Here is a 24,056-nt window from a genome sequence, read left to right as displayed (position 1 = left end):
ACCTCCAACCCCCATCTTACACTGCCTCCCCTCTTTTCCTCCCAACTTCGCTGGGTTTGTTATCCACTTGGCCGCCTGGTGGGGAGGCCCTGAACAGAGGAGTGCGCGAAGAAATGAATGAATGAATGAATGATCCAATGGGAAGACCTGCCCCTCATCTTTCCCCAGTCCAAAGTGCTTTGGGCTGTGGGCAGTGGGCATGGTGAGCCAGGCACATGTCCCTCTGCCAGCCCCCCAGGTACAAGGTCTCTAGACACCACATCACAATCGCAGAGTGCCGTCCTTGCTAAGGAGAAGTAGCACCAGCTTACCATCAGGGCTGTGTCGGCTTGCTTCTTGGTAGTTTTCTCTATTTTCCAAGTTTTCTAGAAAATTATAACTGGGAGAGAAAGGCACCATAAATAAATACAATAATTACCAAGTACATGATACTGTTGAGCAAGTCAGAGAGGAATGACAACTCACGGTAAGAAATTCTTGCATGGGCTGGGCACGTTGGCTCACGCCTCTAACTCTAGCTACTCCGGAGGCTGAGATCTGAGGATCAAGGTTCAAAGCCAGCCTGGGCACATAAGGACCTGAGACTCTTATCTCCATTAACCTCTAGAAAATGGGAAGTGGGGCTTGGCTTGGCTCAAGGGTAGGGTGGTAGCCTTGAGCTGAAGAGCTCAAAGACAGAGTCCAGGCCAAGTTCAAGCCCCATGATCTACCAAAAAAAAAAAAAAAAAGGAAAGAGAAAGTCTTGTGTGGAGTACCATGCAGCCATCAAAACGATGAAGGCAGGACTCTGGTGGAAAACTGAGCGGGGACACCGGGCCAAAGGGGTTCCCTTGGGTACAGGGCAGGGAATCAGGGCACCAGAACACGGGTTCTGGGGGAGGTGGGAGCCTCTGTCAAGTTAGTATGTGGCGTTCTAGAAGAATCTGAGTGGGGAGGGGCTGAGGGATCCTGGGGGGAGAAGCTGGCCTTGTGCAGAAGCTCTGAAGCCTCAGCACATGATGGGAGGGGTCTGAGAGGATGTCATCCAGGGACCCCAGTCTGCAGCGGGAACTATGGAGGAGCCACGTGAGCCTGGCCAAGGAAGTGGAGAGCTGAGGTGGAGGGTGGAGGAGGTGGGGGGGGCGTGCTGGGTGACCTCAGACACGGCCCTGGGCGCAGTGTCGGGAGGAGCCCCCATGCCGGAGGTGGTGACTCTTGAGGAGCCAGCTGCAGGGTGACTGCCATCTCGGGGGTCAGCGCTGAGTCTGTCCTTTCCTGTGTCCCAGCATCACGCTTAGCGGGGTCCCGCTGGCTCCCACGTGCAGTCCTAGCTACTCAGAAGGCTGCGATCTAGAGGACCACAGTTCAGCACCACCATGGGCTCCATCCCAAAATAACCAGCAACAAGCAGCACTGGAGACGTGGCTCAGACCGTAGACCACCGTAGCAAGAAGGCAAGGAGGTGTGAGCCCTGGATCCAGTACAAGAAAAGAAAAAGCAGATCAACACGAGCCCTGCGACCCCACCACTGGGCTCTGTGGAGATCGGCCCCCCGGCTGGCTGCCCACTGGCTTGCTCCTGCCTGGGAATCTCTGCCTAGCCGACCCTGGGGATCATGGTCCCCTCGAACTTCCCAGGACCTGTCCTGGGCCTGCTCTAGGCCTCCCCTGCTCACCGTGACTCTGTGAGCCTCCACCCCTGCGCTCTGAGCCGGCTGCCCCGCCCACAGCCCTGAGCGGAGACATAGACTCCTGGCCTTGGTATTCAAAAGCAAGCTGTCAGCCATCACCCAAGGGACAGCTGCCCTGCCAGCCACCAGCCCGCTGGGCCACGTGGAGGCCTTATCAGAGTCGCTCAGGTTTCCAGGCTGGGGCAGGGCTGCACGTGGCTGCACCCCTGCCCACTGTTCGGGGAGCCATGACAGCCTCAGCTCCATCCAGATGAATCCCCCAGGGTTGCCAGCTGCCTTGCAGCTCTGGGGAGCACCCTGGAGAGAACCAGAATGGCTGTGGAGGTCATGCTACCCGTGCCCATAGAGGGCCCAGAAACCCAGGCCCGCCTCCCCCCCCCCCCCCCCCAGTCAGCGTCTGCACAGCCATGAGACGAAGGCCAGAGGTGGGGCCAGGGCCCTGCTGGAGCAGGGCAGGGAGGCATCCAGTTGTGTACCCCCACTCCATGGCCCACATCAGAACCAGCCAGCCCCCAGGATCTCACTCAACAGCAGAGAGGCAGGGCCACGTGACGTCAACCACGCACAAGACAGGAGAGCTCACGGAACTTACGGCGGCCACGTGACAGGGAGAAGGTGGTTTGTGGGGAGAGTGGCTTCATCCCTGAGCTTTCTCACTCCAGGCTGGTGCGCTACTACTTGAGCCACAGCGCCACTCCCAGCTCTTCGCAGCTGAATTGCAGATAAGAGTCTCACAGCTTTTCCTGCCCGGCTGGCTTCTAGCTCAACTCTCAGATCTCAGCCTCCTGAGTGGCGGATGAGAGGTGTGAGCCACTGCACCTGACTTGTTTCTCTGTATATTCTTTTTTTTTTTTTTTTGCCAGTCCTGGGCTTGAGCTCAGGGCCTGAGCACTGTCCTTGGACTTTCTCAAGGCTAGAGCTCTACCACTTGAGCCTCAGCACCACTTTCGGCTTTTTTTCCTATGTATGTGGTACCAAGGAATCGAACCCGGGTCTTCATGCATGCTAGGCAAGCACTTTAACCACTAGGCCAAACTCCCATCCCTCAGGCTGTCTTTTAAGAGACAAGGCCTTGCAAGGCAGCCCAGGGTGCCTTATTCAGGACTTGCTCAGTCCTCCTGCCTCGGCTTCTAGCCACACAAATGAACATAAGTCCAAGAGGAAACACACACTTTCCCCTCAGAGTTTGGAAGGCCCTTGCCCAGGGTCTCTGGGTCTGCAGGGGTCACCCCCTCCCCCCACACTCTTGGGGAACTACTCCCTCAGAGCTCCAGCCTTTGAAGACAGAGACCACTCCCTCAAGGACTGACCATCCCAGAGAGAAAAGCATGGCCTCACTTGAATTTCATAGGAGGGGCTGAAATCAGAGCCACCCCATCCTGGTGCACGCAGGAATGGGTGCAGCTTCTGATCACGCTGGAGGCCTGCTTCCTTTCCTGGTCTCCTCTTCCTCCTCCTCCCCCCCCCACTCCCCCAGGATGGCAGGGACTCACCCCAACACCACAAAGGCCCTGAGACAAACAAGCACCAGGACGGGCCTCTGCCAGGCCAGGGCGGAAGAGTGCAGCAGGCACCGAGACTCAGGGCTCTCCACTGGCGTTGGCCTGCCAAGCAGGCCTGCTGCCCGCTGGCCGGCTCTGCAGGCGGCTCCGTGGGAATTCCCTGGGGCAGTGAGCGGCAGGAAGCGCCTCTGGGCACCGGGCAGGCTGCTCCGGTTCCCATGGACTCAACCTGACTGTAGGAAAAATACTGTTCCTATGATGCAACGCTCTGCAGGGACGGAGGTACTTTGGGGGTCGCGTTTAGTCCCCCCTAACCTTCTACCTGTCCCCCTCCTTACCCACACTCCCACAACACCCTCCCCCACAATCCCGACCTCCCACAGGTAACCTGTGCCCCCCCCCCCCGCCCCGCCACGTGGCAAGGGCTAAGGGGGCTGGAATGCTGGTGTGGGCCCAGGCCCAGCCTTGGGCAGCTGTGACGTCACCCCGGGACTCAAGGAGAGAAAGGAGCTCCAGGATGGGAGTGCAGACCCCACACTAGAGGATTATTTGGTTGGGGGAGGATCGTGCTTCAGGGGCCACCCCCAGCCCCCCCAAGTCCTGATTCTGGTCCTATTCTAATTGCAACCTCCCACGGAGGCAGAGCACAAAGCTAGAGGTGGGGTGCAGCTGAGAGCACCCACCTCACCCATTTCTTGGCAGCTAGGTTCAGTGGCTGCGTCAGAAGGGAGTGCAACGAGCACAGGCAGGCAGGCAGGGTGCCAGGCTCGCCTCTCACCCTGGGTAGAACCCCAGGTCCAGTCGCTGGACTCCAGAGGCCAGCGGAGATGAGTCTTCATGTTTACAGGTGAAGAAACTGAGGCCGAGGAGGCAAAGGGACTGGCTAGGGGTCCCGGTGGGCTGCCTGGGCTCTCTCTGCCCCATGCACCCATCCCCTATCCGTACCCTGGGTGCCCCTTCCCCACTCCACACACATTTGGGTTCCCTGCTGTCACCGGCTGCCTGGAGATGGCTCCCAGGCAGGAAAGAGGATGTTTGCACACCCTGAGAGCCCTTGAAATTCCAGCTGAGCACTGCAGGCTGAGCACCCTACTAGAGCCCACGGAGGAGGGCAGAAATTGGCTTCCTCCCGTTCACAGGGGGTGGGCGGGGAGGGGCAGGGTGAGCACCCACCACCCGAACTGACAGCTCAGACCCACGGGCTGCTTGCCGAGCCTGGAGCATCCCCAGAACTGAAGGACTCAAGGAGCAGCCCAGCGGGTGGCACACACCTGCAGATCTGAGGATCAGGAGTGTGACTGGAAGTCGGCCCGTTAGAAGAGTCCAAGGGATTCTCCTCTCTGATTAACAAGCAAAGAGCCGGCAAAGTAGAGCTGTGGTGCAAATGGTAGACTAACCTTGAACACAGTGGAGGTCAACCAGAATGGGCCAGGACGGTTCCCAAACCCCAGCGATTGCCTCGGTGGGACCAGTCTCCAGGGTGTACCTGTCAGTCCCCTGGGCATTCACTGGACTGCGGCAGACTTCCACTGGCTTTGAATCACGACCCTCAAACCTCAGCTTCCTGAGTGGCTGATGTTACCGGTGTGAGTCACGGGGCCTGGCTGGGCTTTGCCTCTGATTAACAATCAAACCCCGTCCACCCCCATAGCACTGTAACTGTGTGAAGGAAGGAAGCCACCTGCTCACCTGGGTCCTGGGTTCCAGGAAGGCCCTGGGGCCCAATCTGAAACAACACTGGGGCTTCCAAGAAGCTCCCTGCCTGTGTCTGCACAGGAAGAGAGGCCACCTGGCCCATTTCTGGGGCAAAGGCAGCTGAGCAGCTCAGGGCACCTCGTCCTGGGACCTTGTCCTTCCCTGCTACAGGTGGCCAGGAGTGGCCTGACGGCTTCCCACACTCGCTCCTGGTGCTGTCTGTGCTCTAGAGGAGACCAGGTCACCTGCTGTACATCAGGTTCCCATCACCAGCCCCATGCATGGAGCAGATAGACCTGTGCTAGCCCTTCCCAATCACCTGATCAAGGTAGCCTCCCTCTCTCCTTCCCTCCCTCCTTCCTTCCTTCTCCTTTCTTTTTCTAGTTATGAGAATCTTGCCCAGGTGCCTCAGCCCTCTAGACAAGCCCCCCTCTACCACTAAGCTACCTTCCTACACCCAAAACTCATTAAAATATTCACCAGAATAGGCCATCTTCTAGGTCATAAAACAAACCTTAAAAGGGATTAGAAGAAATTACATCACTCAGAGTGTGTCCTATAATGCAATTAAGCTGCAAGTTGATGCAGAAAGATAAGAGAAAGCCATCTCAGCTTGTGGAAATTAAATGGTATATTCTGAATAACTGACAAGTGAAGGAACCAGGACACATTTGGGCTGAACAAAAGTGAAAACACACACAGCACGTGGGAATGTGTGAGGGGCAGTTGCCCCAGTGTGCAGAAGGAAGTTTGGAATGTTGACAGTTTATTTAAGAAAACAATGAAAGTTTCAAGCCCATGATCAAAGCAACTTTTTCCCTAAGAAACTAGAAAAGGAAGAGCAAAATAAACCCAATGCAAGCAGAAGGAAGGAACCAATAAAGCCATAGACAGTCATCTCCAAGGTGGAAACAGAAAACAAAAGACAAGTCAATAAAACCAGAAGTTAGTTCTTTAAAAAAAAAATAAGCAAGTTAATGACACTTTATCAACAATAACCAAAAGATAGCAAGATGTTAGAGACATCCAAAGTTGTTTAAAAGAATACTGGGGGAAAATGCTATACCCAGCCCAACATCGGTGGCTCACTCCTGCAATCCTCACCACTCAGAAGGCTGACATCTGGAGGATTGTGGCTCAAAGTTATTTCAACCAGACTCCGTCTCCAATTAACCAGCATAAGCCAGATCGGAGTTGTGGCTTAGGTGTAAAAATACTGGCTACAAGCAAGCAATCTGAGCAAGCGTGAGATCCCCAGTTCAAACATTCAAGTCCCAGTACACAAAACTACTATGCTCAAAAATTCAACATCGGGCTGGGAGTTTGGCCTAGTGGTTAAAGTGCTTGCCTAGCATGCATGAAGACCTGAGTTCGATTCCTCGGTACCACATACATAGAAAAAAGCCGGAAGTGGTGCTGAGGCTCAAGTGGTAGAGCTCTATCTAGCCTTGGGAAAGTCTAAGGACAGTGCTCAGGCCCTGAGCTCAAGCCCAGGACTGGCCAAAAAAAAAAAAAAATTCAACATCTTAGACGCAACTTCTGATGTTCTTGAAAGGCAAAAATTCTCCCAGGATGAAGCTAATATCTTACCTGCCCTTTTATTGCTTTATGTGTTTGTATCTGTACAATTTTATAGCATTGTATCATGTTTATAGTAGTTACTTAGTATACCACTGAATAAGTCACCAACCAAATATTAGCAAATGAAGTCCCGTGGTAATATACAAAGAACAGCATGCACTCACTCACCGAGTAACTTCAGGAATGCAAGGTTGGTTCAATACCAAAAAATTCCTTCAACGGTGCTAGCTGCCTTCTTTGTAGGCAGAATCTCTGAGACCTGAGTGGACACCGGAGTTTAACCTTGCAGATTGCTAGTTAGATGTCCCCCAACTTCCTGGACCTGGCACCCTCCAAAGATGTAATAAGGGCATCCTCCAAGGGCATCAGCCTCTCCCCACCTTCATGTCTTCTTCCCTCAGACCACAGGGCAAATCCAGCTGGACTTCAATTCATGGAGCCATGCCTCAACTCCAAACTGCAGGTACTGGGGCCAATCTGATTTTGATAGACTGAAAAAGACAGAGATATAGGCTTGCCACACAGTCAGCTAGAGGACCAAGGAAACGGGCCCAAAGCTGAGAATCTGATTCTAACACAACCATAGAATTCCATCTCTTCTGTAAGAATAAAGGAAAAAGATAAACATCCTTCCTGGCTTTGGTTAAAAGAGAGGGGGCCAGGCACTGGTGGTTCACGCCTGTGACCTTAGTCCGGGGGTGGCTAAGAGCTAAGGATCGTGGTTCAAATCCGGCCTTGGCAGGAAGGTCTGTGAGACTCTTATCTCCAATAAAATACTCAGGAAAGTCTGGAAGTAGTGCTGTGGCTCAAGTGGTAGAGTACTAACCTCGAGCCAAAGGAAGCTCGTGGACAGTGCCCAAGACCTGAGTTCAAGTCCCAGCCCTGGTACCAACCCCATCCCCACCCCCACTCCCCCCAAAAAGGGAAATCACTTTTTGGTTCCTTTTTTCAAGTAGGGCCCACAGCTCACTTTCAGAAGAAAAAAAAAAAGGAAGAAGGGAGAGGGAAAGAAAGAAAGAAAGAAAGAAGAAGAGAGAAAAAAGATGGGTCCCCTGCACTCACTTTTAAGGTTAGAAGAGACCAAAGTTGTTTAGGCAGGAAACGAAGCATGGATACTGATAGAAGAGACAGAATAATTAGAATCCTTTTAACAAATATCAAAGGGCCAGACTCAAAATCTAAAACCAGGAAATAAATTCAGAGGCAGACAAGCTTCGCTCCATGCGCCCTCCGGATGTGAAGTTTTGTAGGTGAGAGATGCTGGGAAGATTCCCAGAGCCGGCTGCTTTCCTCTTAGAGGGCAGATCTGGATCTGCCTCCCTCCTTAAACCGAGGAGGGGCTCTCTGGATCTGCTCTCTGTGAAATGCTAAAGCCCCACAATCCTTTGTGGATATGTCGGTGTATGCTGTTCCTGGAGTTAGAACTCAGAACCCAGTGCAGGGCCTGAGCATTTTGACTCAAGGGTGCGACTGCTGGATGCTGGGGAAGCATGAAGGAAAGGCACACACGTCTGAGGCCGGCAGCAGGAAAGCTCCCTCGACTCCCTCAGCCTCACCCGCCACGCCTGCCCGGCCATTGTCTAAGGTTAGCTAGCTGGGACCAGTGGATTCACCCAGCAGAAAAGCTACAGGTGAGAACCACAAGATTGACTCCTACTACTATTTCCTGTCTATCAACCACCTGAAAAAGAGAAACCCCAAAAGATGAGGGAGTTTTTCAAGGGATAGAGTGCGTGTTTAGCAAGTGTGGGGCTCTGAGTTTAAAACCCACCAAAAAAAAATTAAAGAAGCAAAACTCCCAGATCTTTTCAGTACAGATTATTTCGCATAGAGTTTCTGTATACAGAATTTGCTTGAGCCAATTGTGCAAAAGGTTAACCCTTTACCAAAACCTCACACGAAATGTAACTCGAGGGAGATGGGACTCTGGAGGCTATGCTTGGAAACTGCCACACCTCTGTGAGAGAAGACACGACAACATTCTCATCTCCTGAAACTAGACAAGAGTTCTCTGTGAGCCGGGCACAGTGGCTCATGCCTGTCATCCCAGCTTCCCAGGAGGCTGAGATCTGAGGATCAAGGTTCAAAGCCAGCCTGGGCACAAAAGGACCTGAGACTCTTATCTCCAATGAACCTCTAGAAAACGGGAAGTAGGACTTGGCTCAAGGGTAGGGTGGTAGCCTTGAGCTGAAGAGCTCAGGAATATAGAAAAAAAGAAACACCAACAGTAAGAACACACACTGCAATTTAAAAATGGGCAACAAGTAACAAAATGCAGATTGCAAAACACTTATGTCACTAGCCATAAAAAGGATAAAAATTAATTTAAGGCCATCATATTGGAAGAGCCAAAATTACATCCATCCGTCCATCCATCCATCCATCCACACATCCATCCATATATCCATACAGTACCAGGCGCTGTCAAGATTGGCACAGAGGTGGCTTCCACAGCTGGCTACGGAAAGGCCAGGGGCTGCACCCTCCGACAGGCAGGTAAAAAGCAGCTTTACTCAGAGTGTCGATCCCAGACAAAGGAAAACCTGCGTCCGCGCAATACTTACCTGCAAATGTTGATGGCTGCCCAAACCTAGGGCCGTCGTTTAGGTCTGGAATGCTCCCCCAGAGGCCCTCATGTTGTGAAGTAAAGCTTCATCCGCAGATGACGTGGAGACACCCCTTGGGGGTGACCTCATGGAGGAAGTCCAGCCAGTGTGGGACCAGCCCACGATAGGGACAGCGGGAGGCCGGCCCTGGCCCTGTTTTGCTCTTCAAGGACTGAATATGTGACGGATTTTAATGTTCATGTCTCAGTCACTAGTCACACAAGAAGGCAGAACTAAGTTCAATAGGGGAAAGCAAAGAGTCAAGGAGAAACACAGGCCAGCAGATACCAGGATTCTGACCTCCACACTCAGCACCGAAAAATGCTGGTTCTCTGAGGAACCCCCGTGAGCCACAGGGACCAGTGCAGCATGGCACTGGGAGTGTCTCTGGGAAACCTCAGCGTGGGAAGAGAAAGGAAGGTCCTTCAACACCACGCCTGGACCCCCAGCACCTGGGAGGCGAAGGCCGGAGGATCTCCAGTCAAGAGGCCTGTTTGGGCTACGTAGTCAAATACTGTCCTGGAAACCAACCACAAAAACCCACCGTCCAAAATCACCTGCAGGACTCAACACCCTGCGAGGAATGCTGGCAGAACTGCTGCTAAGCTTGAACACCAGCCGTGCTGCTGCAGGTAGAGACCGTGAGCCTTGCCGGAAGACGTGAGAAGGAAGCAAAGTGGAAACTCCTCCACCTGTGCTGAGGAATCCCGCCAATCCCCAAACAGCGCAGACTAAAGGAGGACCAGAGCCCTGAGCCCGAGCCAGAGGTGACTCCTGCAGCTCGGGGTCCAGCGGAATCCCTGACAAGCGTGGATGAGGCGAGGCATGCAGAATCCAGCTGTGCCCAGCTAGGGCAATGCCGCCAGGACACTGAGAAACACAAGGTGTAAGAAGACATCACATCCCAGCAACCTGGGGAAGGTCACAGTCCAGGCAACTTGAGCTGAGCACAAAGCCAACCCACCTGGAGAATAACCAAAAAGGGGCTGGAGGTACACTCAAACCCTCATACTGCCACAGAGAGAGAAAAAGACAGACAGACAGAGGTTATTTACAATAACAATAAATAAAAATTATATATATATACCATATGGACAAATTATATATAAAACACTGTATATATATAATTATATGTATATACATAAAATGTAGGAATAAATCTAACAAAAAATATAAATGTATCCAGTCATTGTGTTCTGGGATAAAAAGACTCCAATATAGCTGAACACGGTGGCTCACACCTGTCATCCTAACTACTCAGGAGGCTGAGATCTGAGGATCACGGTTCAAAAGCCAGCCCAGGCACAAAAGGACTTGAGACTCTTATCTCCAGTTAACCTCTAGAAAACGGGAAGTGAGGCTGTGGCTCAAGGGTAGGGTTGTAGCCTTGAACTGCAGAGCTCAGGGACAGCGCCCAGGCCAGAGTTCAAGCCCCATGACCCCACAAAAAATAAAAAAAGACAAATATCAGAAAAGTGAAGATTCTATGCAAATTCAGTGGAGCTCTACAGCATCACACACACACACACACACACACACACACACACACACACACACACACACACACACACACATCATTGCCTCTGAGTTTCCTCCACTGAAGACTAAAAGCTTGGGGCCAGGGGGCCAGGGCTGCCCTCCCTGCTGGAGCCCGGGGCCTGGGAGTGGGCAGCCCGGAAGGGTGGGAGGGGCCCCAGGAGCCCCTCTGAGGCCGTGGGAGGGGCTCCAGGGCTCCACCCGCCACCTTAGCATCTAGCCAGGGGTGTAATGTAAAGCAAATCACAACAGGTCCAGAACATTATGTAATCAGTGTAAATAGCTTTTAAAGGATTACATAAACATGGAAAATATTCACAACATGTTAAGTGGAAAGAAATTGCATATATTCTTTAATTATAGCTCTCCGGAGGAGGAATCCCGAGGGAGGGCTGCCCCAATTCTACGGTTTCACCCCAAGGCCTCTCCCTAGGGCCCTTGCTGCTTGTTATTGTAATTGTCCTCCGACAGTTATGTCTGAGGAGTTCACGTGTTCAGATTTCCAGCTTTTCTGGAAAGACCTGAGGAGGGGCCAGGACCTAGGCTGACCCTCTACAGCAGGCTCTGGCTGAGCTGAGCCAGGCGTCCAGAGTCCCCTCCACCAGGCTGGGATGGAGCCCACGAAGCACGCCTTGTTTCTTTAAAAACACCCCATAAGCTGACTGGGCACTGGTGTCTGATGCCTGTAATCCCAGCTACTTAACAAGCTGAGATCTGAGGATCACAGTTCAAAACCAGCCTGGCCGTGAAAGTCTGTGAGACTCTTACCTCCAGCCAGAAACATAGAAGTGCCACTGTGGCTCAAGTGGTAGAGTGCTAGCCTTGGCTTGGGCCCCGCCCGGGGGGTGTCTCCTGTGTCATGTGTGCCGTTGAGAAGTATGTTTTCAAGACAGTCTTATCACAGCCTGGAGCTCCTGTTGCCTGGAAGAGCTCAGTGGCCTGTGGCCAAGAGATCCCAGCCCAAGCCCAGAGCACATGAGCAGGGGCTCCTTGCTCCATGCTTGGGAAGACAGCTGGGGCAAGAGAGGCCAAGCCAGCTGAGCAGGATGACTCTAGGGACAGGTCCTCGGGAGTCCTGGAGGGAGTAAGGGGTCCTCACCAGAGATGATGATAGGGTGGGTTGGGGCACCCATTACCTCCCAAGGCCTCCTGGGTAACAGCAGCTCCCTTTCAGGGAGCCTTAGCCCATTGGGGTGGCCTGCAGGCTCCCCGAGGACCTGACCTGCCTCTTCTGAGGAAAGCTAAGCCACAGGGATGCCGTTGGCCTTGTCTGGTGACCTTGTATGAAGACTCTGGCTGTGGGGGGGTGGTCAAGCATTGCTTTGGAGTACACTTCACTAGCATGAACTTGCATGATTTTTCAGTGGTGGTTAATATATTCGCCAAGTGTGTGGCGGTTGCCATGATCCAAGAGACACACTGCCTGCCCGCTGCCCTCCCTGCACAGCCTGAGGGCCGCTGTCCCTGACGTGTCTTCTTCCACTTTGTCCGCGTTTGAAGTTCATTTGTGTTGGGACACATGCCCAAGCCCTTGCCCTTTTTTTGTTTGTGGCTAAATAGTATTCCCTTGTGCAAACAGACTGCATTGACTGACGGGGCCCCAGTGGGTGGACGCTCGCACACCTCCAGCCTTTGAAGCTGCCCTCTCTCCAGAGTGGAGCCTGCCCATTCACAGGGGGTATGCGGGTCTGGAGGAGGCCCAGCGGCCCTTTGATGGGTACAGGGGGACCCCGGGGGGAGGCCGGGTCTTCTCACAGAGCTGAAGCAGGATGGCACTGCTCATGGGAGGCCGCCTGGAGGAGGAGGGGCAGGTGGGAGGGACGGCACAGGATCCCAGTAAAGCTGGCCTGCTGCCTGGGGACACTGAGGCACAAGGTCCACCACATGGTTCTTTGGGGGGTGGACAGCCTGTGGCTCCTGAGCCAGTGTGGCACAAGTTAGCCGTTCCTCAGGGGGCATCACGGAAAGCCCTGGGCTGGGCAGTTCAGGGGCAGCTGTGGGCCCCAATGCCAGAGACTCAGCACCTGGGTGGACCTGGGTGGGTGCGGGTCTACCGGGAGCCTCAGGGGTTCCGACCACAAGCGCAGTCCCGAGGCTGGGTTTGGGATAAAGCATGCACACGCCTGGGGCCAGTCCCGCAGGGCCTGGAGGGCCTGCCCGGAGCAGGCAGGGACGTCCTCGGCCTTCCTGGGGGCCCAGAGCCCCAGCCTGCCCGACATGAAAACCACCCTGCAGGAGCCAGTCGCGACAGGCGTGGCACCATGAGAAGCCTTGGTCCCGTTGTCCTGTCATCACACCACCGCTGCAGCCATCTGGAATGCGTCCCCAACCCTGGAACCCTGTCTCTCCCAGATTAAAGCCAGCGCTGTGGCCCCGGCCACCCCACCACCCTGCAGCTGTGGCCGGTCCCCAGCTTCACGGGCCCCGTCTTTCAGGGGACATTCCTCTGAATGTCTCCATTATTAGGGGTATTTTTCTTTGCAGGTTCTCAGCCCATTCTTAATTCAATAATTTTACCATTTCATTTCTTTTCTTTAAGACTGAGAAGCCACATAAGACACAAGCAGTAAACACAAGCAGTTATGAGCTGCGAGCCCTCACAGCGGCCTTCGGTGGCCAGCCTCTAATCACATGACCCATCCTCCAGGCCTTGGCCACTTCCCCCTCCTCCCCGCTGCTCCCCACTCCTCCCCGCCCGTCTCCCCCCCTTCCTCTCACTGACCCCTAATGCAAATGCAAGCTTCACCACAGCCTATACATTTTCATATCTGTGATTTCAGGTTTTACTTCTGCTTTGACCTGATTTAGAAGAGTATTGTTAAACATTACATGACTGGTTATACATTTTTAGTTTTATTGCACTATAATCAGCGTGATTTATGGAAACATAGAGCATTCTATAAAAGCCAGTGTATGATACACAAGATGCACAGACACATACATACTCCCTCCTATTTACACATATCTAGTGATTATGCTGCAAATCGCTCTATATTTTTTGGCCTATTTCATAGATCAGAGTCTGGAAGAAATATGTAAAACATTTCCTTATTACAGGTCCACAAACACTTATTCAAATCTACTGGAGGAGGCTATAATTCAAAGATCAGAACTTCCTAGTTTTAAAGCGGTAATGTGGGATATTTGACCTAAAGCCCCCCAGGAGGCCTGGAGGGAGGACACCACAGCCAAATCCTGCAGTCCTCCCCTGTGACTCACCAAATGTCCACACCGAGCTGAGACCACCACACACACAGCTGCCTGCAGCCAGGCCAACTGCTAATGCACTTTGGGAGATTATTTTTTCTTTTCTTTTTTTAGGAATCAAAGGATGGAAAAGAGATATCTGGCTTTTCCAGATAGATGGATGGATGGATAGATAGTATGTGCACATTCACATATGCATACATGCCAGTCCTGGAATTTGAACTCAGGACCTTAATGCTGTCTCTGAGCTTTTGCACTCAAAGCTGGTGCTCTCGAGTCACAAAAACACTGCCAGTCTTTTCCTGATTAGTAAGAGTCTCATGGATTTTCCTGCCTGGGCTGGCTCGGAGCAGTGAGCCTCAGATCTCAGCCTCCTGAGTAGCTAGGATTTCCCCATATTTCTAACCATTTTTTTCTATTATATATTGTGGAGAACAGCTCTCTGTCACCAAAAGTCTCACGCCAGGATGTGTGATTATGAAATGTGTCATTTACCAAAGTAAAATGACATGTTCTTCTCCCCTCTGCTGCATATGTTTAGGAAGCTGGAAGCAGCATGTTAGGACTCCTTCAAAACTGCACATACAGCAAGGATTTTACCATGGTAACAAGGCAGGAGCCACTGACTCATGCCTTTAACCCTAGTTACTGAAGGACAGTGCCTAGGCCCAGAGTTCGAGCCCAGGGACTGGCCCTCAATCAATCAAATAGTGACTCAAAATATAAAAGCAACCTAGAAAAAAAGATTGAGCCCATAAAAACAATCATCTTGACCGGGAGCATGGCCTAGTGGTACAGTGCTTGTCTAATGTGTACAAAGTTCTGAGCTCGATTACGTGGTACCACATACACAGAAAAAGCTGGAAGTACTACTGTGGCTCAAGTGGTAGAGAGCTCAAGGACAATGCTCAGGCCCTGAGTTCAAGCCCCAGGACTGGCAAAATAAATTCATCTCCAGGAGCCAGGAGTTTGGCCTAGTGGTAGAGTGCTTGCCTAGCATGCACAAAGACTGGGATTCGATTCCTCGGTACCACATACATAGAAAAAGCTGGAAGTGGTGCTGTGGCTCAAGTGGCAGAGGGCTAGCCTTGAGAAAAGCCCAGGGACAGTGCTCAGGCCCTGAGTTCAAGGCAAAAAAAAAAATTCATCTTCACCCTAAGAAGAAACACCACAGTGCAACCTGACGGCCATATCCATGAGGGAAGGCACAGACCAATGTGCCGCATGGCCTCCATGAGGAGAGATATCTATCCGTGATCACCAGAAGCCTGGGAATGGCGTTAGCTGAGAGGCTGTGCTTGGAGAGGGGAGGAGGGAACGCCAGCAGCTCAGAAACCCCACCTCCAGCCCAGCTGTTTTTGGACACAGGTCTGTGGGAAGCAGAGTCCACTGAGCTTGTGTGGCTTGTGTGGCTTGTGTGGCTAAGGCTCCTGTGTCAAAGGCTGCCTCCGCAGGGAGGGGCTGCTGGGAGGTGGTGAGCCTGTGGGAGGACGTTAGCTCCTGGGGAGGGCTGCGGGCCCAGCCCCTTCTCTCCTGTCTGTGCCTGGCTTGTGATGAGAGCACGTCCACACTCCACTCCCCGCACACTGCCACACGCTGTCTCCTACAGTCTACCCGGAAAGATCCCAGGCCATGAGCCACAGAATCTGTCCACAGCAGGGGCTCTCAAGCCCAGACACAGCCAGGACGAATCTCTCCTATGCCTAAGTTACTCACCTCCAGCGCTTCCTTAGAGTAGCAGATGATGGATGACCCAGGCACTGACCTGAGAAAACGGTGTCTTCAGATGGCATCCAGAGCTCTCCGCCACCATCTGAGGACTCTGAAAGGAGGTGATGGTGGTGATGGAAGGAGGGGGAGGTGGTGGTAGTGGCCTGCAGGCCGGAAGACCTGAAGCCCGCCCTGCAGGTGGGGCACATCCAGTATCCAGAACCAGAAGACCACAAAGCTCCTGGAACGCAGCCATGAGCAAGGGCGGCTGTGTGGACGGACGACTCCGGCGCCTGGCAGGACCGGACTCTGCTCAGACATCACTCCTTCCTCTGCCAGATGTGGGCACAGCACACCCTAGCACCCCCCCCTCCTCCTCCTCCTCCTCCTCCTCCTCCTCCGTGACACATGTGTAGCATTAAAGACGGAATGCTCACGAGACTGTGACAAGCTGTTGGAATTTTAGAACTAGAAGGGCACGGGCCACCCATCAACTTAATAATGTAAGTGTTAGGACTGAACTCTGCTGCCCACCCTGGACCCCACGTCTGGGTCTGGCCTGCAGTGCTCCCCAAACTTGACTGCCACTGGGGATGCGTCTTTGAAGGAGCGTCCAGCTGGGTGAGGCCGCCACCCCCTCTGCCTGGGTCCCTGTACGACACAGACACACAGACACCCTAGAGAACCAAGTCCAGGACCATCCCGCACACCCCGTGGGGGACCCCAGCCGCAGTGTCTGGGGGGGGAGGCGGAGCTGGTGCACCTGTGAGCAGCTCACAGCTGGAGAATCTTCTTGCTAGTGATGAGTTTTGCTCCCAGAGTCCACCAGTTCTTCCGTGTGTCTGCCCACAGCCCCACAGGAGGCAACTACTGCCTCCAGAGTCCACTCCTCTGATGTGAGATGCTCCCTCCCCAAAAATATGTTTCTCCCCCAAATAATTCAGCAGCAGCAGCCACGATCTTCACAGCCCCTTTCCTCCTTCAAGTGGTGCCTCAGATGCTTGAGAGTTCGGGGAGAAATTCAATCCTTATGTTCCAGAATCATTCTGAAATCATCAGAATGCTTTACTCCGTCAAAGGGGATTCCGGCTTTTCATAAACCCATTGAAGTTTTTTTTTTTCTTTGAATCACATTCTGACAACTATAAATGAATTCAGACTGCCTCCTGTCCCATACTGCCCTCCAAGCCTCTTCTGTTCCCTGCATGGAATTCTCAGGGTGCTGCAGGAGGCCCAAGGAATGCCCCTTGCCTGCGTGGGCAGAACTGTTCCCATTCCTAAAGGCTTCAGCCGGCCTTGTGCCCAGGGTCCCCACGTCTGGGGCATGGAGGCCTGGCCAGGCCCTTGCAGCTCCCTGAATGGCTGGGCTCCCTGCACCGAGGCACCTGACAGGCTGCTTACCAGGTATGCCTCTGGTGTGAGGTCCTCAGTGAAGGCCCAGTGCTCTCCAGACACAGCAGGTGGCATCTTAAAATGGCTACTGAGATCTCAGAGACGGAAATCTGAAGATCACAGTTCAAAGACAGCCCAGGCAGGCAAGTCTACGAGACTTAATCACCGAAGAGCCAAATTGGCACTGCGGCTCAAGGGGCAGAACACTAACCTTGAGCAAAACAGCTCAGAGACAACACTCAGGCCCCACTCTCCGTGGGCCTGGGGCACAAAGGCCTCCCAGGGCCTGACTCTCTCCCCGGCCTGTAGGGAACATGAGTTTTCCTAGCTTGAAGCGTAGCCATCCATTCCCCGGGGCCCCACAAGGGACTGTGGGAGCCAGGCTCTGGGGATGGCTCTGCAGCGCCAGGCTCAGGTATCCACCAGGACCCTTAGACAAGTGTGTGCATGCACTGCCCTCTGCCCCCTCCCCCAAAGCAGGCCTGTGACTCGCAGGGCGCAGGCCCAGGCTCCCTAGGGCCCAGGTCTGGCCATAGAGCTGCACAGTAGCATGGGAAGCCTGCAGAGAGGGGGCAGCCCGACACAGGGGTGTGAGAGAACCTCCCTCGTGACCCTCGCTAGCCCCTTCCCATTAGTAACCGAAGGCCCTCAGGAGGGACACAGGTCCAGGTCAGGCGGTGGAGACCTGACTCAGCTGCACACCCCCAATCCCGCCACCCACCCGGCAGGAAGCCTGGCTGGGCCATATGCAGAGTGGGATCCCATGGGACCTGCAGGCCCCACCCAGGCTGGAGGATGGTATCCAGGCCTGGGGCCACCACATCTGGATCCCTGCTGCAGTGAGGGCTGTGCCTGTGGGTCGCTGGGCACCCCGGGCCTGTGCGGAGCAGGCCCTGCCCTGGAGCGGAAGGCCCGGTGGGTCGTGTCGGAATGCTGGGACTCCAGTCCCCTGTTGGCCTCAGTCCTCCACTGTGAGTACAAAGACAGCAGACCCACCCACCAGTCCCCACGGCCCAAGTGCCACAGGCTGGGCTGTGGCGACATCCTGGGCCCCAGAACCCCTGTGTGGGACAGAGAGACAGCATCCACGAGTGACAGGGGCCTTCGGGGGAACTGGGCCAAGACAGGGTGGCCCCCACCCAACCTGGGTCCTCGTGAGGGGGACATAGCCACCCGCCCAGGGCCAGTCACCAAGGATGGAAGGATCGCCCTGCTGACCCCGATACTAGACGTGCACCTCAGGGACTGGAGACAAGCGTACAAGGCGGCTTTGTTCTAGTGACCCCAGAAAAAATGATCAGAATAGCCACACAGCACAGCCGTCATCCGGAATGGCACACAACTTTTCGTCACGGCAGATTTGTACAGCTGTTCCGTTTTATGAGCCGTTCCCATTGTGAATGTCTTATGGCGCCTAACGTGTCCGCTCAACTGCACCACGGCAGGGGTACAAGGCCACCGAGACACTCGGCCAGAACCCCCGAGTCACAAAAATGACCCACACGGGCAGACTGCGTTGGGTGGGCAGCTGACGAGAGCCGGGACATGTGTGCAGCCCTGCGTGTCAGGGCTCTGGACAACCCCAGCCTGGGAAAACTGGAGCCCACAAGACCTCCTGAGCCTCAGGATGCCAGTAACTGGTTGGCTAGCACTTGGCTTAATTAAGACATGGACTCTAATGGCAATCATTCCCACCAGTTACCTGGGGAAACGGCGGGCCCGTAAGCTGATATTTCCTGCTGGTTGGGGGAGAGCTGGCTGAAATCTCTAAGTCATCGCTTGAACAGGGGAAGTTCGGGGTGAGCGAGGCCGGCTGGCCCTGCCACACAATCGGCCTGCTGTTCCCCAGTTATTTAAGAGCCTGAGGCTTCCCTGTCTCCCAAGAGTTCGGTTGGAGGGAAAAAAGGATCGATTGAGCACCCCAGCTCTGCCTGTGGGCCGTCTTGACGTTCGGTGTGCTTTGATGAGGAAAGAAAAGTCACATTTGTACACCTGAACTCCGCTTATCTGCTCCAGACTGGAAAGTCAGCTGAGAAAAAAAAAAAAAGTGCTCGGGTTAAATGAGCATTCTCCCTCTCCTTCTCAGTCGGCCCGTATGCCCTTCACCCATTAAAACTAAATACCCAGCCAGGGGCTGGTGGCTCACGCCTGTCGTCCTACACAGAAAGCTGAGATCTGAGGATCAGAGTTCAAAGCCAGCCTGTGCAGGAAAAGTCCATAAGACTCTCCAGCAAACAAGCCAGAAGTGGAGCTGTAGCTCATGTGGTAGGGCACTTATCTGGAGCTCAGGGACAGTGCCCAGGCCCTGAGTTAAAGACACACACCAAAAATAAAATAAAAGCATGATAGCTATTGCACTTTGAAATGAAGGGATGGGAAGACCTGCAGGTCAGCCATCACCAAGCCCAGGTGACCAGGGATGAGGCCTGGGTCACATCTACTGACCGCAGCCACCACAGGCCTCCAGGCTGGCAGAGGGTGGAGGGGACCCCGATTCTAGGAGCAGCACCCTCACTCACTCGGTGCTTCTGAAGACAACTCTTGGTAATGTGAGGTGGTCCAACCCTGGGGGCGGATCCTGCTGCTTTGTATAAGCTGCTGCTCTGCTTCGGAAATAAAACTGATGCTGGGAAGTGATTCCTCCCAGAAGGATAGAATGCAGTCGTGAGTGTGCCCGCGCTGCTCGCAGGCTGGCACAAGGACATTCTCCTGGCCTTTCTCCACTGGCAGGGCAGGGCCAGCCAGTAAGCCCAGCCATGGTTCTGCTCTCCTTCACCAGCTGGCCATCAGGCATTCTGAAGTGGTGGAAAGTGCGGGAGCAGGGGGCGTGGCTCTGATGCTAGGGTGGAAGCCAGCCCCTGCCCCTGCCCCTCCTTGCTCTGCACCCTGAGGGTCTCTCTCTCTCTCTCTCTCTCTCTCTCTCTCTCTCTCTCTCTCTCTCTCTCTCTCTCTCTCTCTCTCCTCTCTCTCTCTCTCTCTCTCTCTCTCTCTCTCTCTCTCTCCATTCCTCTCGGCGCATTTTTGTGTTGGGAGTTTTTGTTGGTGCGGGGTTTTGTGTGCTGGGGTTCTAACACGGCTGGGTGCTGGTGGCTCATGCCTGGCTACTCAGGAGGCTGAGATCTGAGGATCGCAGTTCACAGCCAGCCTGAGTAAGAAGGTCCGAGAGATTCTTATTCCCAGTAAAGTACTCAGAAAACCCAGAAGTGGTACTGTGGGTCAAGTGGTAGGATGCCGGCCTCAATTGCATATATAAACTCAGAAGTCCTAACACGAGTGGGGAAATTCACAAAGTATATCCAGGCCTGGAGCTCAGGGAGGAGCTCCATGCCGGGGCCGGGTCTTCGTTTGATAATGTGCTGTAGGTGGAAGAGGGGACTGCGAGGAGTCTCTCTTTATACCAGAATTCAACGAAAAATCAGAAGCTTATGTAAAACACCCAATAGAAGCAGAATCTGAGGACCTCCAAAGAGTGGGCCTCGCCCAGGAGCACATGGTGACTCTAAGACAGGGAAGCAGTTTCTATAAACTAAAAACCACAGGCCAAGCCGGGCACTGTGACACACGCCTGTCATCCTAGACAGTCAGGACGCTGAGATCTGAGGATCGTGGTTCAAAGCCAGCCCGGGCACTAAAGTCCATGAGACTCTTATCTCCAATTAGCCCTGACAATAAAATAGAATTTAAAAAGCTAGGAATCAACCTAACTAAAGATGTAAAAGATCTTTATAGTGAAAACTATGAAAATCTAAAAAAGTAAATCAAAGAGGACACCAGGAAACGGAAAGACCTCCCATGTTCATGGATTGGTAGAATCAAAGTGAAAATGTCTATACTGCCAAAAATGATATACAAATTCGATGCAATCCCCATCAAAATCCCAAGGACATTCTTTACTGAGACAGAAAAAGCAAACCAAAAATTCATATGGGGCAACTTAGAATAGCCAAAGCAAATCTAGGCGAAAAAAGCAATGTAGGCAATATCACAATATTGGATTTCAAACTCCATGACAGAGCCATCATAACAAAAACAGCGTGGTATTGGCATGAAAAGAGACCTAAAGATCAGTGGCACAGATTAATGATCCAGAAATAAAAGCACATATTAACAAGTCATCTGATATTCAACAAAGGGGCCGAAGACATAGAGGGGGAAAAAATAGCCTCTTCAACAACTGGTGTTGGGAAAACTGGGCACCCATATGCAGGAAAACTAAAAGTGGATCCCGGCTTGTCACCACGCACCAACATCAACTCAAAGTGGATCAAAATTCTGGAACTACTGCGAGAGAGAGTAGGAGAGACATTAGAACTTATAGGCACAGGCAGGAACTTCCTTCACAGAGTCCCAGGGGCCCAGCGGATGCAGAGGGACTCAACGAGTGGAACGACATTAAAAGAAAAGGTTTCTGCACAGCCAAGGACATAACTACTAAACTAGAGAGACAGCCAACCAAGTGGGGAAGGATCTAATACCCAATACACACAGGGAGTTCAGGAAACTAACACCCCCTCTCCCCCAATCACTAAATGGCAAGGGAGCTAAGAAGAGAGTCTCAGAAGAAGGGGTGAGGATGGTAAAGAAACACCCAAGGAAATGCTCATCCTCCCTGGGCAGAAAGGAAATGCAAAGCCAGGCACCGAGGCTCACGCCTGTCATCCCAGCTACTCAGGAGGCTGAGATCTGAGGATCGAGGTTCAAAGCCAACTGGGGCACAAAAGGACCTGAGACTCTTATCTCCAATTAACTTCTAGAAAACGGGAAGTGGGGCTTGGCTCCAGGGGTAGAGTGGTAGCCTTGAGCTGAAGAGCTCAGGGACAGAGCCCTGGCTGAGTCAAGCCCCATGATCCCCCCCCCCAACACACACACAGAGAAAAAAGTCATTTGCAGGGAAGTGGATGGAACTAGAACAAATCATATTTAGTGAGGTAATCCAAGATCAGAGAGACAAATGTGTGTGGAAGTTAGATCTAAAACTCACTGGGACATGACAAACTATACAGAATTGTAGATACACACAGTGAGGCCAAAAAAGGAGAGAGAGTCTTAGGAGAGAATCACAAAGGGGCAATGCCTAATAATAAAATAATATACACATAGAAATAAACTCCAAAGATATGGAAACAAAGGACGTTTTTCAAATTTGTTTTTCTTTTTCTGACAACTCTCTATTCTTTGTACGCCGTCTATTCACATGCATATCTGTGGGCCAGTGGAGGAGGGCTGCACAGAATCCCAGGGAAAAGGTGAAAGGTGCAGCAGAGATCACTGGACACTGATGGACGTGAACTGTGCAAGTCAAGGGTGGAGAGGGGAGGGAGGGAGGGAATGGAAGAGAGAGGGGAACCATGTGAGGGGAGGGGGGAGGGAAACCTGCTCATTACCTGATGAATGCAAATGCAACCCCTCTGTCTATCAGCTCTAAAATGGCAATGAAGTAAAGTTTTTAAAAATATGGTAACAAAAGAAAGGAGAGAAGGAGGGGTGCTAGTGGCTTACCGCTAATCCTAGCCAGTGAGGGGAGAAGAGCAAGAGGGTCGGTTCCAGGCCTTTCTGTGAACATACTGAAGTCCCCATCATAACAAAAAGTTGAGCCACAAAAGAAGCGTAAATAGGAGGATCACAGTCCAGTTCAAAAAATATTTTTTTTTAAAGAGGACTATCTCAAACAGTACAAGAGCGAGGACTCGGTATTTGCATACCCAATGGTATGGACATGGTACTGGAAATAAAAACACAACTACATAGACATAAAAATTTATGACTCTATAGCCATAATGTTTTATTACATAGATTAATATGTATCTATGACATACCAACCCTCAGCCTAATGTTAATAATGTTCTAAAATCGAAGTGCCAGTGATTGTGTATAGAGATTCCCTTCTTGAGTACTTATTTGTTAAACATGTCCTTTGAAATATGATGTAAATATCAATGTTAATGAATTCTTTGATAAAAAAAATAACCAGTACTGGAGATATGGCTCAAGTGGTAGAGGACTGGCCTGAGATCCTGAGTTTAAACTCCAGTACTAGCCATAGTCATAAAAATAAAAAAGAGGGCTATCTCCAACTAAAGCAAAATCAGGGCTGGTGGTAGGGATCGAGCAGTAGAGCACCTGTCTAGTAAGAGTGAGGCCCTGGGTTCAAACCCCATTACCACAAAAATAAAAGCACAGCAGTGTAACACCTTAGCACTTCAAAGGTGTGACTTGATGGTATTGACTGCTGTCCCCACGCTGCCCGGAGGACCTCATGAGAAGATAAACACCAAGCCCTCAGTGGTGACCCCAACCCTGCCTGCGGGCCGAGACCAGATGCTGGGGCTCTGGCAGTTCCAAGGCTTTCCGTTCTCTTTGGCATAGTGGGCATGCATTCCTTATACAGGAGCACATTTTCAGAGTCATCTGATGCAGCTATAAGAAAATAGGACGGTAGTTTTCCCATTCATGTACAGAAACAGATGCTGACAAAACACGTGTGCAAGAAGCTCACTGGCTGGAGACAACATGTGAGGGGGGGTGAATAAGTTAAAAACTATTTTTAATTCTTCTGTCACCATATGTACAATAAAACACAAGAAGGGAGACAGCACAGGGAAAAGAACAGAAAGTAGAAGTTGGGTGTTAACTCTTGCTGGGCATTATGGCTCACACTTGTAATCTCAGCTACTCAGAAGGTTGAGACCTGGAGAGTCGCTGTTCAAAGCCAGCCTGGCAGAGAAGTCAGAAAGACTCCTATCTGCAATTAACTAGCAAAATGCTACACTGGGGTGAGGCTTAAATGGTAGAGCACCAGCCAAGTGAGCTTGAGACTCACTATTGAATGTCTTTAAAAAGGAACTCTGCACGCGTAGGAAATTTTATTATCCAATATAAAAGGTCACCATCCAAAGGTCAAGTTCATAACTGATAGAGAAGAAAAAGCAACTGAAAAAATCAGATGATAAGCTGATCACTTTACCGGTAATTAAATAAAGCTCAAACGGATACAAAAGCAGCAAGGCAAGACCCCTGCCTGGTGGGGCCCAGGCTGAGACCCCCAAGCTGAGGGCAGGGGGAGCAGAGATACCCGAATTGCCAACAGTGGAGCTATAAGTTAGTTCTGTTTCTAGGCTGACTTCTGAGAGCCTTTCCGTTCTTACTGAGGAAGAAGGA

The 24,056-nt window shown here is 52.2% G+C and overlaps 2 long non-coding RNA genes across 3 annotated transcripts in view; both read right to left on the bottom strand.

The window, feature by feature from the left end:
- The window catches only part of LOC150052260 (uncharacterized), a 35,599-nt gene that overhangs the window by 1,078 nt on the left and 10,465 nt on the right, over positions 1 to 24,056 (bottom strand). The window contains exons 1-2 of one of the 2 annotated variants that reach the window (XR_016538006.1): positions 466 to 584; positions 312 to 365 (exon numbers count right to left, since the gene is read on the bottom strand). This is a non-coding gene — a long non-coding RNA (uncharacterized LOC150052260). Of the gene's footprint in view, positions 1 to 311; positions 366 to 465; positions 585 to 24,056 lie in introns of those variants that run through there. The other variant, XR_016538007.1, reaches the window with a different exon arrangement.
- Positions 1,306 to 6,908, bottom strand: LOC150052261 (uncharacterized). Its single transcript, XR_016538113.1, has 3 exons — positions 6,828 to 6,908; positions 6,616 to 6,706; positions 1,306 to 1,450 (listed from the first exon to the last, which is right to left on the bottom strand). It is a non-coding gene; the product is annotated as an uncharacterized LOC150052261 (long non-coding RNA).

The sequence above is a fragment of the Megascapheus bottae genome, chromosome 16 (genome assembly GCF_031878675.1).
Source record: "Megascapheus bottae isolate mThoBot1 chromosome 16, mThoBot2.hap1, whole genome shotgun sequence".
Lineage (NCBI taxonomy): Eukaryota > Metazoa > Chordata > Mammalia > Rodentia > Geomyidae > Megascapheus > Megascapheus bottae.
Note: the sequence above shows the minus strand (reverse complement) of the source record. Positions and strands in the feature narration are given on the sequence as shown.